At 42.0% G+C, this 19,346-nt stretch overlaps 1 protein-coding gene across 2 annotated transcripts in view; it reads left to right on the top strand.

Moving 5' to 3' along the window:
* Nucleotides 1-19,346, top strand: part of dennd2b (DENN domain containing 2B) — a 521,499-nt gene that overhangs the window by 409 nt on the left and 501,744 nt on the right. The gene's annotated exons all lie outside the window — the stretch shown is intronic.

Below are 19,346 nucleotides of genomic sequence, written 5' to 3'. Positions count from 1 at the left end.
CGGAAAACAATAGGATGCAGCCACCGTGTTAAATAACTTCGAAGGGAGCGATCACAACTAAGAGACAGTCAGATTATGAGTTAATGTGAGTCCGTGCGTCTCGGTGTTTGTGTATCTTTACGCGTATATGTCTTGTGTGTTAATCGTTATGTGTGTGTGTTTGTTATGTGTCAGTGTGTTATGTGGGAGAGTGAATGTTTTATGTGTGTATTGTGTGTGTGTGTGTGTTTCTGAGTATGTACTGTGAATGACACGACTGTCTGGACAATCTACATTTTCCAAAATGTTGTAACCGGCAAGGAAGTGTAATTTCTGCACGTTAAATAGAAGATTTGATGTAAAGACGAACACCGGCCTCAATAATAATCAGACCGCCATCCTCAAGAGGGTGCAGTGATAGGTGAGTGCAAAGGGGAAAGCCTCCTCAGCACCTTTAACCTGAAGATAGAATCATCAGATCAGCTGTAATCTCCTGACATATGTTTTTTAATCACCAGGTACTCGCTGCCTAGGACACTTAGCGCTTGTGATAACTATAAGCTTTGATAGGGTAGTTTTGCAGGGATTGTGATTTCAACTGACCTCAGAAAAAAAGTAAGTGATGACATTGCAGCGATATCTTCACACGGCAGCAGGAAGAGCTGTACTCTGGTATTATCAGGAGGGGGTCAATATTATGGAGTTGGAGCCAAAGAGAGGCAACTTATTGACATTGCACGCAGGAGAGGAGAAACATGATAGTAACATAATATCAGGAGAGAGACATCATGACAGTGCAATCAATGTTCCCTCTAATTTCAAAATATTGCGGAAAAAACGGCTGAAGGCACATATGATAATTGAGCATATCTGATGAAAGTGGTGTTGATTGAATACTTGAGTTGATAAAGAAAGAATTTACAATTATATAGCACTTGACTTCAGGTCGTCTCGAAATACTTCGGATCGTTCTAAAGTGCTCCTTGTAATGAAGCCATATTAAGTCATACCCATAGAAATTGTCGCTGTTAGTTATCAAAGCTAACTGAGCAGTGATTATCTGATATGCCTTGGTTATAGACAGGACCCCATTGATTGTGCAGGACTTCACAAAATTCACCCTAACATATACTAACTGTGTGTCTTGGTAATTAGTTGTAGATTATAAATCACTGAACTTGGCTGATTTTGTCATAATTTTAATAATCATTAATAACATCAGCTCATTGACTGAATGATGTGCTTTGGTTTTAATATCCAACACTCATGACCAGAAAAATAGAGTGAAAATAGATAAATATTACTTTCATCCACTTTGTAATACTTATAATTTAAAATGGGACGAGTTTATGGGAAGGACTGCAAGGTCATAATGACAATTGAACACCAGGATGAAATTACTCACTGGACATCTATTACTCTCTACTGTATACAGAACATATTAGAGTCATTTATTTCAGTCATAGAGTCACTTATAGCTCAAGAGAAGGCTATTATGTAATATTTACTCATGGTATTGCTATACAATAATTACCGATGTGATGTTGTAAATGCTGCTGCTTTTATTTCCTATTAATAAAACTTGATTATAACTATATCCTCACAGCAAATATGTTATTTTTTAAATTTTTCAATGTGAATGTTGTTACTTTTTTAACAGAACAGAGCTTGGTCTAGCTGTTAGTGCTCACAGCAAAAGCCTACTGCTGGCATAAGAGATCTAGAACATAATCATTCCATCATGTTTATAGGGTGTGATACAGGTATAAAGATTAACAGCTACACTGGAGTAAGTAGTTTTTAGGTAGTGATTTGTTTTTTGGTTCAAAATAAAGATATAAACTGAGCTTCTCTCATCAACAATCATGTGATCTTAATCATTCGATTAGGTTACCGCTTTATCATTCCACTCAGTTTTCTCTTATTCTCAGTATAAACCATCTCAGCCCTTGGATTAGTTTACAACTTTATTCGTGACATCTTATTCCCTTATCCTCAATACGAACATCTGCACCTTTCAATTAGGTTACCACTTTATAAATACACTTACATAGTTCATATTCTCAATATAAACCATCCAAACTCCTCAATTAGACTATTGTCTTATAACTGCTCTCACATACCTCTTGTTCACAATATAGACTATCTAAACTGCTCAGTTAGACTATTGTCTTATAATCATACCCTAAGGTCCTTTATTCTCAGTACAAACTGTTGAAATCAATTAGACTACTGCCTTACAGGTACTCTCAGAAGTTCCTTATTCTATTTATAAACAATCTGAACCCCTTAATTAAAGTATACATACAGACCACATGACCAAGGGTAAAGTTGTGTTTGGGTCCCAGACTACTGTCCCACAGAGAGGATAGAAAGTTGCAGGAAGGTACAAAATATGAATTCATTGCAGGAGATTATATCCTCCAAAGTTCTTGTGACAATGGCAGATGGTTGGAGTTTTGAATTTTACCCATCACCCATCCATTTCCTTGTGAATGCATGGCCTTATCATAGATAAAATGTCTCCTACCTTGACCCCACCTTCATACACTGGCATAAAGCTTCACCTGTAAATATTTATGTTGCAGGCTTAATATATCGTCTACAATAAATTTAAGTGTTTTATGACATCATGTGTGAAGATATAAACACATAGCTGGGGTAAGCCATATGATATGAAAATTATTTTCACATAGTGAGGCTGACTGAATAAACCACAAATGGGGACACTTATTCTTTTGGCATGACTGACCATGGTAAATGGAGATATTTGTCCTAGCATGGCTGATTATGACACATTCTATCCAAAACAAATTAGAAAATATATTAATTCTGTTGAATACTTCTGCAGTTTTTAAAGCCCAAGAAAATCTGATGAAGATTTTAATGCCATTGTTCTATTGTTATTTAATATAGAATTACATATAGTTGTAGTTTAGTCACCACAACATCATAAGCTATGATAGCTATGTTTCAGTAATTCACAGGCCAAAGATTGCACTGTTATTTTGCAGTTTCTGTCTTCCTCTATTTTTCAATCTGCATTTGTCTCAATAACACAGAAATGGTTATATGTAATGGAGGAGCTGCATCTGTATTAAGGCTGAGAGAATATTGTGATATCATGACTGGGGAGTAACATGGTCAGCTGATATGCAGGAGCATGTGTTATATACAAGAAAATACAGAGACTGGAATATGTTACGTTCAGGGAAACACACCTTAAGTGTGTTGGAGCGAGAATAGCAGGTAAATTGCTATGTTTGGGAGAGGTTAACAACACCAGTGGAGGTGTGTTACAGATACAGGGTTAGTGCACAAGCTGGACCCTGTTAGAAAGACAGGATAACAGCTAGGAGGCTAGAGTATGTTAGACAGGATTGGCACAGCCTGGAGTATGCTACAGAGAGACAATGATGCCTATGTTGTAGTGAGTGAAAGACGGGTCCGAATGTACTAAACATAGGCTAACATACAAATTGGAGTATGTTACAAAGACAGAATAATACATAGACTTGAGTACATTATATATACCCCTGTACACGGGTTAACATGCAGGCTGCAGTATGTTACAGACACAGGATAACATACTGGTTAAATTGTATTAACAAAATAGAATAACATATAGAGAAGGGGTGTTACAGAGACAGGACAAAATACAGGATAACATGTTACAGCCAACAGGCCTTGAATGTGTTACATAAAGGATAATATTACGTTTTTCTTTTCTTTGACATAAATGTTCCAATCATACACAAGAATTGGTGAAATAATAATGAGTTCTTTATTTGAAGATTTTTTTTCCTTTATTCTTTCATGGGATGTGGACATTGCTGGCGAGGCCAGCATTTGTTACCCATCCCTAATTGGCCTTCAACCAAGTGGTTTGCAGGCAGTTACCAGTCAACCCATTTCTGTGGGTTTGGAGTTACATGTAGGCCAGACCAGGTAAGGGTGGCAGATTTCCTTTCCTAAAGGGACATCAGTGAATCAGATTTTTTTTTAACAGCACCACTACTGAAACTAGTATTAGATTCCACATTTGTTAATTAAACTTAAATCCCATCAGCTGCCATGGTGAGATTTGAACCTATGCCCCAGAGCATTGGCCTGAACCTCTGGACTTCTAGTCCGTGACGTTACCACTATGTCACTGTCTCCCCCATACATATAGAGGGTGCACCCTGGAAGTTAAGTATAGTACTTCTGATTTCTTCCACTGCCTAACAAATCATGGAACTAATACATCATATCCTGTTGAGGTGGGTAGCGATTGACAGTAGTTTAAGACACACTTCCTTTTGGCAATGCATACCATATTGCAACATACCCTTTTTTCTAATTAAAAAGTTACCCTTAAAGAATCAAACTAATTATGTGAAAGCAAAACAAAATAATATTGTGCCTGAATGTACTTTAACATGGAGGAAGTCGCTGAAACGTATCAGCCGTTTGCTTATCTGTCCAGCTTTAGTTATGATGATCTTTGCTGGAGGATGTTGTATATTTTCAGAATGCTGATTAGGAATGCTATGTTTGTATTGCATCTTAGACTGTGTTCCAGTTGCAGTAGGATTATTTGGTACTTCTGGTTGTGGTATTGACCTGATTTGGCATCTGTTTCATCACACTGTCATGTGTTTCATCACATTTGGTGTTTGTACTCGATATGATCTTAGTTCTGGGCATATGCTGACAATCTCTGTTGAATTCCAGGTGCCATCAGTTGTACTTAACTTTCTGTCCAATGTTCAGCTTGGGTAATTCATTGCCCACATGCCAGTCATGGGCATCTTTCATCTTCCCCAGTTTTTCGATTAACACGTCACGTACTCCTGGGAGTACCAATGAGTGATGGTTGTGGAGGGTTGTCCATACATGTCCGCCCGAAAATCTGCACTGGTTCCACAGTATGAAGTTTGCAAGTTTGGAATGGGTATATGTATTTGGTTCAAACAGTGTCATGCAGCCTATTGGCTGACGATCTGCATCGTAGAGTTAGGTGATCTTTTCCCAGTGTAAGCACAGGGTTTCTAGGCACTTCCTGTGGTCCCTGGTCCTTGTCATGGTCTTGAAATTGCCATGGATGATAACCAAAAGACATGTCCTTGCATGTTGGTGGGCTTGAAATCACTGTACCTATGGTGTCCATAGTATAAAATTTCTGGGGTGACCATGGCTGAGTTGTTTTGGCAACACTCGAGTGTAATGGATCCCAGGGACGGAATCTCTGAGCCATTGTACCAATGAGTTTGACAGAGGTTGGTTGAAGAATCCATAGCCATTTCTGTGGATACATTTGTGTGTGCAAAGTGGAAGGATGTTTGCACCTACACCAGTATACATTTTTGCTTTTAGGTTATGCTGACCCTGCATCTGTGGGCATATAATCTGGGAGGTGGCAAAGGCTTCTGTTTGTATCATTGTGCCAATATTCTTTGATGTTCACCATGCTGAATGTCTGTTCACTTTGTGTGTTTATGGTCTGTTCATCCTCATCATCTAATTGTATAGCTTGGCTAGACATTTTGTGGATCTTGACTATGCACTGTTTGGTACGCACTCTTGGTTGTTTAGTGCTGTATGCACCTGGCCTGTGTTTGGGGCTTCTCATGATGTTGAACTACTTGTTTTGGCCTTTTCTTTTTGCATTAATGCTCCCAATGTCCTCTGGTGCCACGTGCCTTGCATACAGCATTAAAAGCTGGGCAATTTCTGGGTACATGCATGATGCTACATTTGCATTGGCTACCATGCCAATGTTGGATGAATTATACAAAGTCTGCACACTCTAACTATCTGTTAGTATGGCTTCATGCCTTGCATCCACTTTGTAGTGGTGCTTTCATGGTGTCACCTTTGGGTTGGTCAAGATAACTTTTTGGAATGCTTCCATTGGGGCAGATGCTATCACAAATTCAAATATTCTGTCAGCTAGCTCTGTTCCCTTAAAGCCACAATCATGCCCCTTGTCTCTGCACCTACTTATGAATTGGTCAATGGTCTCTGTCAGTTGTTGCCTAAAGGACATTCATTCCAGATGGTGTATGCTAAAGTTGAGCTACACTTGTAATTGACCTTTAAGTGTTGCCCATATTTTTTCTGGATTTTTAAGATGCTCATTGGACAGGCCTGAAATGTTTAGTCTGTGGAGGCCTTCATTGCCTGTAGCAATTTTAATTTTTAAGCCTTGTTACCTGGTTCAGAAATATTGAGGTCCAGAAAACACAGCTCAATGTGTTATTGAAACAAAGTAAATTCAGATAGGAGATCTGTTGCCTTCCAATTGAGTGTTGGAATGTCTGTTGTCATCTTTTACCTTTTTGCAGGATTTTAATGCTATCTGGAGCTTTATTACAACTATAACGTCTCCTCCAGTACTTTTGGTGTTAATTTGGCTCTGAGTTTTAATATCTTTAATGGCTACTGCCTTAGCTTGTCATAGATTACTGCTTGACTGCAATGGTGGCACTGTTGAGCTCTTTCTGTTTTTGCTGGTTTAATTTTAAGCTACATCCACAAAACAGTGATTTGAGGCAAGAAAATGGCTGCAGGACTTCCAAAGTGAAAGCAAACAGTGAAAAAATATGTTTTTACAGGCTTTTTCTAGCTGTTGAGAAATGCTACTAGATAGACTTCTTCCTAGCCCAGTCTACAGTATTTAGCTTCAGCAGTAATGACTTCTCCTGTCTGTGGAGTTCTACTAAAAGTGAGTCCACCTGCAGTCTGTTGATTAATATCGGCTCTTGCTTAAACTTTGCAGCAGTTGGATTTTTACTGATTAAGCTCTCACAAATTTCTTAATGGGATCCGATGTCTGCTGGTTGGAGTGCGGTACGATCCCAGAACGAAAGTACAGTGTGTGTACAATCCCTGCAAAGTCGCAGAGTCCTTCTACACATGGTGAGTCATTGAAAGTTGTTTCACTTTCACACCAGCTCTTTTCTTCTGCTACATGTGAAGCATTTAGGCTTGCATATTTTGCAGGCAAATCTTCAAAAACATGCTTTCACTACTTCTACCATGTTATGGATGGTATATGAAAATCAAAAATCTTCAGAAAACACAACTGTCAACCATGTTACATTCTTCTTTTTGTCATTGTAAATGTACAAATCATACACAAGGTTGGGTGAAATAATAATGTGGTTTGTTTATTTGAAGCTAAGACTATATTCAGAGAATGTTCACTGGGGTCAAAGTATCGTACATCTGATTTCTACTACTGCTGCTCATAGAATGTCTATTATGGGACTAATACTAATAGGTGGGTAGTGATTGGCAGTAGTTTAAGATATGCTCCCTTATATGTATGTATACACACATCATATCGCAACAGATAACACATAGCTGCAGAGTGTTACCAGATACAGTAGTGACGTACCACTGGTCTGTGAGATGCATTATGAGGTTGGCTTCATACTGTTTTTGGCAGATATATTAAGACATATTTAATATAGTAAACATTTTACTTTTGCATAAAAATCCAGTCAACCTTTTAGCACTAAGCCCCTGAGCGGAATTTTCCCATCTGGGACTAAGTCCCAGTAGCGGGGTCCATTGACGGGGAGTGTTTCCTGCCGCAGACACCACCGGGAATTTGCACTGTATCGTGCGACCCCAGCCTCATTAAATATGCATTGGGTAGTTTTGCAATATCTCGTGCAGTGGGGCAGGATGGATGACATTCCGCCATCATATCCGGGCATCTTTTTTAAAAAGGCATCTGGACATATCTGGCTCACCGTTGAAGATAGAAGATGGATCTCCGTGAGCACTCTGAAGCAGGAAGATCCACCTGATAGATGTTCCTCCCAAGGGTGGCAGCCACAGGTCTTCTGAAGGTAAGTCCTGACTTTTACACGCCACGTTGATCCAGACATGTTTTGGACCAGCGTGATGTCCTGCTTGCATTGCGGACAATCGGGCAATTGTCCAGTCGGACCTTCATCTCCATCCCATAGTGGGATGTAAATTGGTTTCATACTGGCCTCTGGTGGGAATTGCAATCTGCCATGGCAGGTGGGAGTGGAAGAACCCACTGTCATTTTATGCTGGCGTAAAACCAATTTTTGGACCTCCTGTCGCATTCTCCCCCCCACCCGCCATTAAAGCTGCCATGGGGTGCATGGGAAAATTCCGCCCCGAGTCTTTCAGTTTGCTTGCTAAAATGAGGACCATTGAATGACTTGTAAAATGGATGACCCAGTATGGTGCTAAGTGACATAGTCTATGAAGGTCTCAGGTTCAATTACTGGTTGGTACTCACATCCATGGGGCTGAGATTTTATGGGATCCTCAGGGAACGTGCTGGGGACTGGGTGTGGTGTGGGAAATCAGGTAGGACCGCAGGAGGGAGCCCTAGGCAGTGGACCATCCTCTTGTCCTTAGACAAATTAAATGTTACTTATGTGGCTTTTTTCACTGTAGGTGGTATTTTACCACCACAGAGACCAGTAGTATATCCTGTGGGCTACCTGCAGGCTTGGGGAGGGACATTTCTAATTGGGCACCTTGTGACCCATGGAGAGATCCCTGATGGCAAGGGTTGCTCCTCAGAAAGAACCCTCCTGCCCTCCTGAATGACATCCCCACCCAGGCTTCGACCCACTTAGAGGTTTCAGGGCCTCCTCCTCCTGGGTGCAGTCTCAGTAGTGGCCATCCCTCCCAATGGCACTGCTGAGACTGAAGAGTTGATGGCCCTCCAATTGGCTGGCAACTCTTGGGGATAGGTCATCATCCTTTAAAGGGATGGGAGCACCTGCTGGCCTGATGTATATTTTACTCATTCACGGCATATGGGCTTCGCTGACTGGGCCAGCATTTATTGCCCATTCCTAGTTGCCCTTAAGGTGGTGGTGAGCTGCCTTCTTGAACCGCTGCAGTTCATGTGGTGTGGGTAACAACCACAGTGCTGTTAGGAAGGCAGTTCCAGGATTTTGACCCAGCGACAGTGAAGGAATGGCGATATATTTCCAAGTCAGGATGGTGAGTGACTTAGAGGGGAACCTCCAGGTGGTGGTGTTCCCATCTATCTGCCGCCCTTCTTCTAGGTGGTAGTGGTCGTGGGTTTGGAAGATTCTGTCTAAGGAGCCTTAGTGAATTTCTGCAGTGCATCTTATAGATGATACACACTGCTGCTTCTGTGTGCCAGTGTTGGAGGGAGTGAATGTTTGTGGATGTGGTGCCAATCAAGCGGGCTGCTTTGTCCTGGACAGTGTCCAGCTTCTTCTGTGTTGTGGGAGTTGCACTCATCCAGGCAAGTGGGGAGTATTCTATCACACTCCTGACTTGTGTCTTGTAGATGGTGGACAAACTTTGGGGAGTCAGGAGGTGAGTTACCTGTCACAGATTCCTAGCCTCTGACCTGCTCTTGTAGCCACAGTATTATATGACCAGTCCAGTTCAGTTTCTAGTCAATGGTAACCCCCAGGATGTTGATAGTGAGGGATTCAGCGATGTTAATGACATTGAACATCTTGGGGTGATGGTTGGATTCTCTCTTGTTGGTGATGGTCATTGCCTGACACTTCTGTGGTGTGAATGTCACGTGAATATTACTTGCCATTTGTCAGCCCAAGCCTGGATGTTGTCCAGCTTTTGCTGCATTTGGACATGGACTGCCTCAGTGTCTGAGGAGTCACGATTGGTGCTGAACATTGTGCAATCATTAGCGAACATCCCCACATCTGACGGGAGGAAAGTCATTGATGAAGTAGCTGAAGATGGTTGGTCCTAGGACACTACCCTGAGGAACTCCTGCAGTGATATTCTGGAGCTGAGATGACAGACCTCCAACAACCACAATCACCTTCCTTTGTTAGGTATGACTCCAACCAGCGGAGAGTTTTCCCCCTGATTTCCATTGACTCCAGTTTTGGTCAGATTCCTTGATGCCACATTTAGTCAAATGCAGCCTTGATGTCCAGGGCAATCACTCTCACCTCACCTTGGGAGCTCAGCTCTTTTGTCCACATTTGAACCAAGGCTGTAATGAGGTCAGGAGCTGAGTGGTCCTGGCAGAACCCAAACTGGGCATCAGTGAGCAGGTTATTGCTAAGCAAGTGCCGCTTGATAGCTCTGTTGATGACCCCTTCCATTACTTTACTGATGGATCGAGAGTAACTGATGGGGCAGTAAGTAGATGGGTTGGATTTGTCCTGCTTCTTGTGTACAGGATATACCTGGGCAATTTTCCACATAGCCGGGTGGATGCCAGTGTTGTAGCTGTACTGGAACAGCTTGGCTAGGGGCATGGCAAGTTCTGGAGCACAAGTTTTCCATACTATTTCCAGAATATTATCAGGGCCCTTGGCCTTTGCAGTATCCAGTGCCTTCAGTTTTTTCTTGATATCATGTGGAGAGAATCGAATTGGCTGAAGACTAGCATCTGTGATGCTGCTGATCTCCGGAAGGAGGCTGAGGTGGATCATCCACTCGGCACTTCTGGCTGAAGATTGTTGCGAATGCTTCAGCTTTATCTTTTGCATTGCTGTGCTAGGTTCCTCCATCACTGAGAATGTGGATATTTGTGGAGCCTCTTCCTCCAGTGAGTTGATTAATTGTCCACCAGCATTCACGACTGGATGTGGCAGGACTGCAGAGCTTAGATCTGGTCCATTGGTTGTGGGATCTCTTATCCCTGTCTATCACTTGCTGCTTATGCTGTTTGGCACGTAAGTAGTCCTGTGTTATAGCTTCACCTGATTGACGCCTCATTTTTCAGTATGCTTGGTACTGGTCCTTACATGCTCTCCTCCCTTCCACAAACCAGGGTTGATCATAATGGTAGAGAGGGGAATATGCCAGACCATGAGGCTACAGATTGTGTTTGAGTATAATTCTGCTGCTGCTGATGGCCTACAGCACCTGATGAATGCCCAGTCTTAAGTTGCTAGTCCTGTTCAAAATCTATCCCATTTAGCACGGTTGTAGTGCCACACAACACGATAGAGGGTATCCTCAATGTGAAGGCTGGACTTTTTCTGCAACAACTGTGCGGTGGTCACTCTTACTGATACTGTCATGGACAGATGCATCTGCAGCAGGCAGGTTGGTGAGGATGAGGTCAAGTATGTTTTTCCCTCTTGTTGGTTCCCTCACCACCTGTTGCAGACCCAATCTAGCAGCCATCTCCTTTAGGACTCGGCCAGTTTGGCCAATAGTGGTGCTACGTTGAAGTCCCCCTTGCTACCCTCAATGCTTCCTCCAAGTGGAGTTTAACATGGTGGAGCACTGATTCATCAGCTGCGAGAAGGCAGTATGTGGTAATCCTGATGCCATGAGACTTCACAGGGTCCAGAGTCAATGTTGAGGGCCCCCAGGGCAACTCCCTCCTGACTGTATACCAGTGTGCCAAGTTCCACTAGTGGGACAGGACATACCCAAGGATGGTGGAATCTGGGACATTATCTGTAAGGTATGATTCCATGAGGATGGCCATGTCAGGCTGTTGCTTGACTAATCTGTGAGACAGCTCTTCCAATTTTGCTCTAGCCCCAGATGTTAGTAAGGAGGACTTTGCAGGGTTGACAGAGATTGCCATTGTCGTTTCCAGTGCCTAGGTCAATGCCATGTTTCATTCCTTTTGTTGTGGCTTGGCAGCAGTTTGTTACAACTGAATGCTGTGTCTGGAGTCACATGTAGGCAGCACCAGGTAAGGACAACATATTTCCTTCCTAAAGGGCATTAGTGATAGGTTTTTACAACAATCAACAATGGCTTCATGGTCATCATTAGACTTTTATTTCCAGGTTTTTATTGAATTGAAATTCCATCGTTCCGTGGCGGGATTTGAACCCAGGTCCCCAGAGAATTACCCTGGGTCTTTGGATGACTAGTCCAGCAACAATACCACTACACCATTGCCTCCCCCTATAAAATACATTTGGGTTTCCCAGAACCGGCAGAGGCAGAATTGACCCTGACTTTTCAGCTGGTGGATAGGGCCGATGCTGCCCTGTAAAATTGTGTTCCAATTGGCCTCAGCACACTTTATTTGAAGGAGGAAAAGGCAGACATATTTTATGCTGCTGATCAGCATCCAGTGATTCCTGGAGGAAATGCATCATGTGGAGATCAGGAACAAGCTTGGCAATGATGCCCATTACGATTGAATAAATCATCAATGTTCATTCAGGCTTATTAATGAAGAATGGGCACTTTGACATGGCACTGGAATATACTTTGTACATGTGCTGCATTAACTGGTGCTCTCAACAGAGGAGGGGAGCAAATTGAAAGAAAAAAATAGTATATTTAAGAATGTTTGGATAACTGAAGGAAAACAATCCATCATTATAAATTAGAAGGAAGCTCCCTGGGAATCAGGGCTTGCTTTGGATTGGCTCAGAGCCATCTGTTGGTGATTCAGTGTATTATTTCTGTATGTTTGCCAATATAAACCAATTCCTTAACCTATTCATGCCCATGTAGGGCCTGATTTCCAAAGTGCAGCATGTGGCTGTAATGCACCATTGTTATAAGTGTGGTATTGAAAAAAAGAAGTACTCTTAAAAAAGGGATTCTCTGATCGTTGGCATTTTATTTGAACGCAAATAACTGGACAGTCATATATGAGGATGTCATCACTCCCATCAGTGTTGCTACAAACTTAAACCCCAGTTGGTTAATGAACAGACATGAAAACCTTTGATATTTCACTCCCATGTTGAATTGATCTCAGATGGTAAGGTGCCATAATTGGCCACAGCACCCTTGCATTCTTCCCCTTTACTTCTCTTCACATGCCAAGTGGCATATGAGGCAGACAAATCATGTGCCTATGTTTATTTCTATTGCTATTTTTTACTGGAACAAGTCGCCAGCCTGTCACTAGAAGCTAGAGCTTGAGGATTGCCACTCCACATCAAACATGGCTGCCCAGGAGACTTTCCTACTCTTAACACCAGCCATAGGCCTATTGGAAAGATCTACAAGTTGATAATCAACCTGTTTGGCTATGTTTCGAATGCACCTTCTGAGGTGTTCCTGGAGCGAGACGCAAATCTGAAGCTTCTGGTTCAGAGGCAGGGGTGTTACCCACAATACCTCCTTCACTCTTGTGATTAGTAAAGAGAAAATTAACTAGTGGCTTCAGTCCTGATTTGCATTCCCCAATGGAGGTAACTGTTGTAAATGTCAGGTAAAAACAACATTGGGCTTGGCTGTGATTTCCTCCACAGTCAGACACCTGCTGACATTTAAAAATAATGGCCACATGGACAAGGTACCAGAGGGCAACAGGTCCCTGAGGAACTGTACTCGTGTGAGGGGATCACAGAAGGAAAGCAAATTAGCAGAGAAAATCGGGTGGAAATACTGAAGAAATATGCTGCTAATCTAGAACTGATGTTTTTGATGGTTACATGGTAGAGTGAACCAAATGTAGCTTTTATTTCAGTATTTCAGTTCAAAACAAAGACAGCTACCCAATAGCTTTTCCTGTGATAAAACTATCAGCACAAAGAAGTGCAGAGGATGCCTGAGAAATGGTGAGCAGTGTGACAGTGCAGCACATTAGGGCTCTAATGTGTTACATGAGTTTTAGAGTGAAACTTAGATGCTTCCATTTTCAGTCACTTCTTAGTTGTCAAAGAGTGATGATGGGCGAGGCCCAAGAGACGAGCATCAAGGTACCTCCTCCACCTCAGAGGATTTGTAGCTAGCTTAGAGAGGCAAATGGAGAAGTGTCCATCAAGAACTTAATTCTACGGTGAGAGAATAATGTAAGTATATTATTTTGGATGTAAGTTTGCAAATGCCACTCATGTACCTCATACATAAAAATAAATTATCCATGTCCCTAAAATGACCACAACCTAAACATAATCTTTGCCTGGAACTGTTCACAAACACACTGGTAAATGTATCTACGGTTATTTAAAAAAATATACTGACTTTTGTTTGGTTCCCCATTCATTTTACGGGGCTACCATTACAATTGGAAAATTTGGCTGCTATGCCCTCATCATAATTTTTAAAGGATACAGATGCAGACTGGCTGATTTGTCAACTTATCTCTAGATCCACTTATCTCAATAGTATTTTTAATCTTAGGTCATTCAACAATTCATTCTGCTACTGAATATAACGAAACCATCCTTTCTGCAAAATGTAACTAGTTGTGTTGACCGTTATCTAGCATGTCCTACGCACTTGCCAGTGACATCAAGTAACAACCAGGACGCACAAGTTTCCACTTAAACAATCACAATGCTTTATTTTACTGAAGGTAGCTTAATCACTAAATATCCCAATTACATTAACCAAATATTCTCTGTGTGTGATATTACCCGTCTATCCTCAGGTTGTTCAAGCCTGCTGGCGGGGTACTTGCTCATAAAGTCCGACTTCGGGTCTGCTTCTGGAATGTTGGTCCCAGGTTCTCCTGCCTCGCCCGGCCTTCAGTCTTCCTTTTATCCTTCTTTCTTCATGCGTGACCACAGCTGCTGGAATTCGGCTTATCAGTGTTATTGTACTGTTGATTGACTCATCACTCGGGCCCATCCTGCTGGTTGATTAACTCATCCTTGGTGTTGTTCTTCACAACAGGACACAAAGGGTCCCACCTCCAGCTCCAAATGTGATCAATTCTGTTGTGATGTCATTAAAGTACAATATCACAGAAAATATCACATCTTGTGGTTAAATAGTTTCCAGTAAGCTTATTATCATCCAGGAATATGATCAGCAGTCCCTGGTCATACCCATCTCTCTGCATTAGCTGTTTTCTGACATGTTTAGCATGATTGCAACCTACACTACATATGAGACAATCTCTGGTATGCAAAACGAACTTCTCAATTCACTCGGAAATACACAGACAACATACACAGAATAACACCATTACCTGAATACCCCGACACAACACATACAATGATCAAAGTGCAAGGAGAACCCATTACTTCCTTGACTGACCTCCACCATGTATGTTCTGGCAGGTGGTTGGATCTCTATTATATTTTGTTTAATTGAGAATTCGGTGTGACACATCTTATTCCTACTCTTTTGTATTAAAGCATTAAATTTAACGTAATCTAACTTCAGGGCTGGTAACGGAGGTGAATAATCAAACGGAAGATTTGGGGAGTTGACAGACATGCTTCCCATGTGCAACCAATGTAAGTGAATGGTATTATTCAACATCATATCACCCCATGATCCATTCACGCATATTGATTCTGGGTACGAATTATATTTAGTTTCGTTGATTCATAGGGTCCACTTATTACTGGCGACAACGCACCACCACACTGACCCATTATCATTAAACCATTTATGCCAAATAGGCTTTTTCGGGGGTTTCGAGATTCTCAAGGGAAGGCTGTCTGTTATTTCGATTTCCAACTCCTCCTTTACAAAAGGACAGAGGCAACCATGGGCATATTTCAGCTCACAGTTAGTTATATCGTTTCCGGTAATACTAGCACCGTTCTATCCTATCCAGTTTGGGGCTTTCCATTGACGCCACATTGGGTGCCCGTCCTTAAAGGTTACTTAACCCATTTGGAGGAGAGGTTGTACCTTTTCTTTACTTCCCTTTGTTACCCAGCCTCGAGTTACATATCCAATCAACCACATACCATGTTTATTCTTTGGTATTAGGATGGGCCATGCCTGGTTATTGATAGTATCCTTTCCCTTATCCCATATTGGTGTCTTTCCCGATTGCAAGGCCACGATAATGGTATCAACTATAGACTTCCACCAGTCTCCATATATTAAACAGCTAATATTAACATTTGTCACATAATTAATTTTTCCTTGGGCCTTAGCTAGATTCTCTGGCCACTTCTGAATTTCCTCAGTGGTGTTTTTAATTTCTTCTGTTGTATTTACTTGTATCCCAAATTGCTTATCAAATAGTTTACCTATTTCCGTGTTCTGCAGTATGATTTTCTTTAATTGGTGGCTAAACTGAGTCAGATAACCATGCAATGCTACCTGATCAGCCGAATTAACTATTCCGAGTTCTACACCCGCTAATCCCGTTAGGGTTTCTAGCACTGACCTTTTCCTACGCTTTTAGACAGACCGTCCCTGTCGTGAGCTCTCCTATGCCAGTGCTTTAATAGTTTCCTAACATGATTCTGAATAACTACTTTAGATGAGGTATGGTCACACTGAGAAGGCCACATAGGATCCAGGTTAAACAGCACCTTTCTGAACTTCACATAACATTCATAATGTATATCGTATGGTGGTCCTACCACCAGTCCCAAGGTGGGTATTGGTGACATTTCAAGGCATTCACAATTCTTACAGCCCTTTAATTTCTGCTGCAATTTTTTGCTAGGGCACTGGGCCATTTGTGCCATTACCAACACTTCTGGATCTACCACATTTCCCTGGATCTTAGTTTCATTTCAGCAGAAGTCCCAGCAATCCAAATCTGTCCACTCTTCTTCCCAAATTACCTTATTCTGTTCCTAATGTCTGGTCACAGTTCGTTTGGCTGGCTCTGGCAGTCCAGATTGTCCAGCACAAGAGTCTGAATATCGTGAGCCACTTCATGGCATTGCTCCCTTGCATTGGCCTGTTGGGACAAATCAAGGCAACATCAGTTCCTCTCAGTCAAAAACCTTCAAAGTCCTCCTCATCTGAGGGGCCATAAAATATCTCTGGTATCTCTTTGTTCCTTCTGGCTGTCAGGTCTGCTTTGGCTTTCTATTCCTCCTCTGATGTCCATTTGTCTTCTTCATCATCCTCATCTTCTTCCCTTTTTACTCCTGCAAACCCATCTGCACTCCCACTCAGGTTTTCCCAATTCCCTGCATCATCTAAAGCATCCAGCTGAACTGCTTTCAAGTGATATTCTTCACAGAATTCAGTCTGTTTCCCTTGTGGTCCCTTGTATGGTTTTAACTGATTGATGTGATACCACTTACTTCCTCCTGTATCTAGTAGGACCTTGTATACTGATGGGCTAGCTTTGTCCACAATGGTATATGGCCCTGCAAATTTTGGGGTTAGAAAACTCTCCATTTGTTGTATTCTCACCATCATTTGCTCTCCTATCAGTAGTTCGACAGGGGTTATTTTTCCATCAAAATAAGCTTTCCTTTGTCTTCGCCTTTTCCCCAATATTACAGCTACTGCCAATCGTAATGCTTGTAAAGTTTTTACTAGTTCCTTTATGTAGGTCTCGTGGTTGATAGCTTCCAGCTATGGTTCTGGTAAGTCTATTCCTAATAAGAACCCAATCCCTCTCATCTTCCTCCCGTCATTACTTCATGGGGTGTGATCCCAGTAGAACTTGATACAGTGTTTTGTACTATCATTAGGACATGGGGTAACACCCTTTCCCAGGTTGTACTTTTCAGTTGTACTACTTTCCTGAGCATAGTTTTCAAAGTTCTGTTCATTCTTTCTACAATACCGCTGAGTTGCGGATGGTAGGCTATATGGAATTTCTGCTGAATTCCTATCAATTTCATTGCCAACTGCATCACTTGGGCAGTAAGTATGACCCTTGATCTGAGTCTATATTCCTAGGTAATCCCCATGTGAAGACTTGTTGTATCAGTATCTGCAGTTATGACTGTGGTATTGTTTTTCATAGGAAAGGCCTCTACCCATTTGCTAAAGGTGTCTATTATGACTAGAATATACAAAAAACCTCCTTTACAGGCTGGCAATGGACCTACATAATCGATTTGTAGATTAGTCCATGGTCCTGCCACTGGTCGAGGATGTCTCAATTCTGCCTTGCTTGCATAACGGTCTGGATTATTCTGAGCATTTACTAGACAGTTTTCTACATAGTGCTTTACGTTCTTTCCCTTACCAGGCCACCAGCATAATTGTATTATTCGGGTCTCCGTGGGTTCAATGCCTTGATGCCCATACATATCATGATTCTGATAAATCATCTGGTTTCTATCCTGTACAGGTATTACCTATAGTCCATTCCTCTATATCAATCCCTCCTTTATTCTTATGTTATTTTCTTCCCTTTTATATTCTGTGGGCCATTTACCTGGGGTTCTTGTTGGATTAACTTCAGCTTGGGGTCCTTCCCTTGCGCTTTCCTTAAGTCTTCTATATTTGTCCGTGACACCTTTACCGCAGCTACTTCTTCTACATCAGTACTTTCCCTCAGATCCCATCCTTTACCTAACAGTCTTGCTCCTTCTTTTGCTAAAAGGTCTGCTTTCCCATTTTCCTTGGCCTATGCTGCGGTCTTACTGTGGGCTTTAACCTTGATTATTCCATATTGGCTGTTAGCTGTAGTGACAGCCGTAAAAACTTTCTTTAGTGAGGGCGCGGACGGCAAAGGCTTTCCGTCTGCTGATATAAATCCCCTTGCTTCCCATAGGGGCAAGTATTCTGTCAGGCTGTTGCATACATACATTGAGTCTGAGTATATGTTTAGAGGTGGTAGGAATTTATGTGGGCGCGTCACTATATAGGCTACTACTGCCAACTCCACTCCTTGGGCTGACATGCCCGATGGTAGTTTCAGGCTTATTTCACCCATTGTTCTACCATTTTGTGTTACCAGGATAACATACCCTGTTTTCCTAAAACCATCTTCTACCATAGACGAATCATCTGCTACCATAGACGAACCATCTACAAGAATTTTTAACGGAGCTTCTTTCTCTTCTCCCCCCACAGGTTTTGACATGAAGCGACCCTTCAGGGCCTGAGCTGTCACAACCTTACACTCATGAGGTTCACCATGGTACTGTAAATTAGGGGCCAACAGAGATGTCGTATGGGTTCTTTGTACAGATATGTCCTTGCCTTGGAGTAGTAGGGTCCAACATACAAGGTGATTTTGGGAAACGTTTCCATCCTTCAGAGGTCCGTCTAATAACAGCTGTATGTTACGTTAAAACTGTTATAGGACTAAGTCCCATGATGTAAACAAAGTGTTGCATTGCCCAAAAGACAGCTTAAGTTCTTTTTCTACTGCCGTGGGGACCCTCGAGGCCTATGGCACATGACAAAGTTTATCATGTTTGTTCTGGAGATGTATCGCAGACAGAGCTTCACCTTCCACAGCTACTTCCAATGCAAAAAGATCCCCTGGATTAGGTACCTGGAGAGCAGGTGCCCATAACAATGCTTCCTTAAGATCAGTCACTGCCTGAGTGTGCTTGTCATTCCATTCCCAAGGCGCATTTTTCCTTAACAGAGTGTACAAGGGGGCAGTCTTTCCCACAAATCCCTCGATATGATTACGGCAATAGCCTATTAATCCTAAAAAGGATCGTAGAGACCGCACATCTTTTGGGATGGGGAGTTGATGTATGGCACACATCCATTTGTCCTCTATGGAATGCATTCCTGTGGATAATACAATGCCTAAATATGAAACCTTTTCTCTCATTATTTGGGCTTTTTTTAGGGTTTACCTT

This window comes from Carcharodon carcharias, chromosome 10 (assembly GCF_017639515.1).
Source record: "Carcharodon carcharias isolate sCarCar2 chromosome 10, sCarCar2.pri, whole genome shotgun sequence".
Lineage (NCBI taxonomy): Eukaryota > Metazoa > Chordata > Chondrichthyes > Lamniformes > Lamnidae > Carcharodon > Carcharodon carcharias.
Note: the sequence above shows the minus strand (reverse complement) of the source record. Positions and strands in the feature narration are given on the sequence as shown.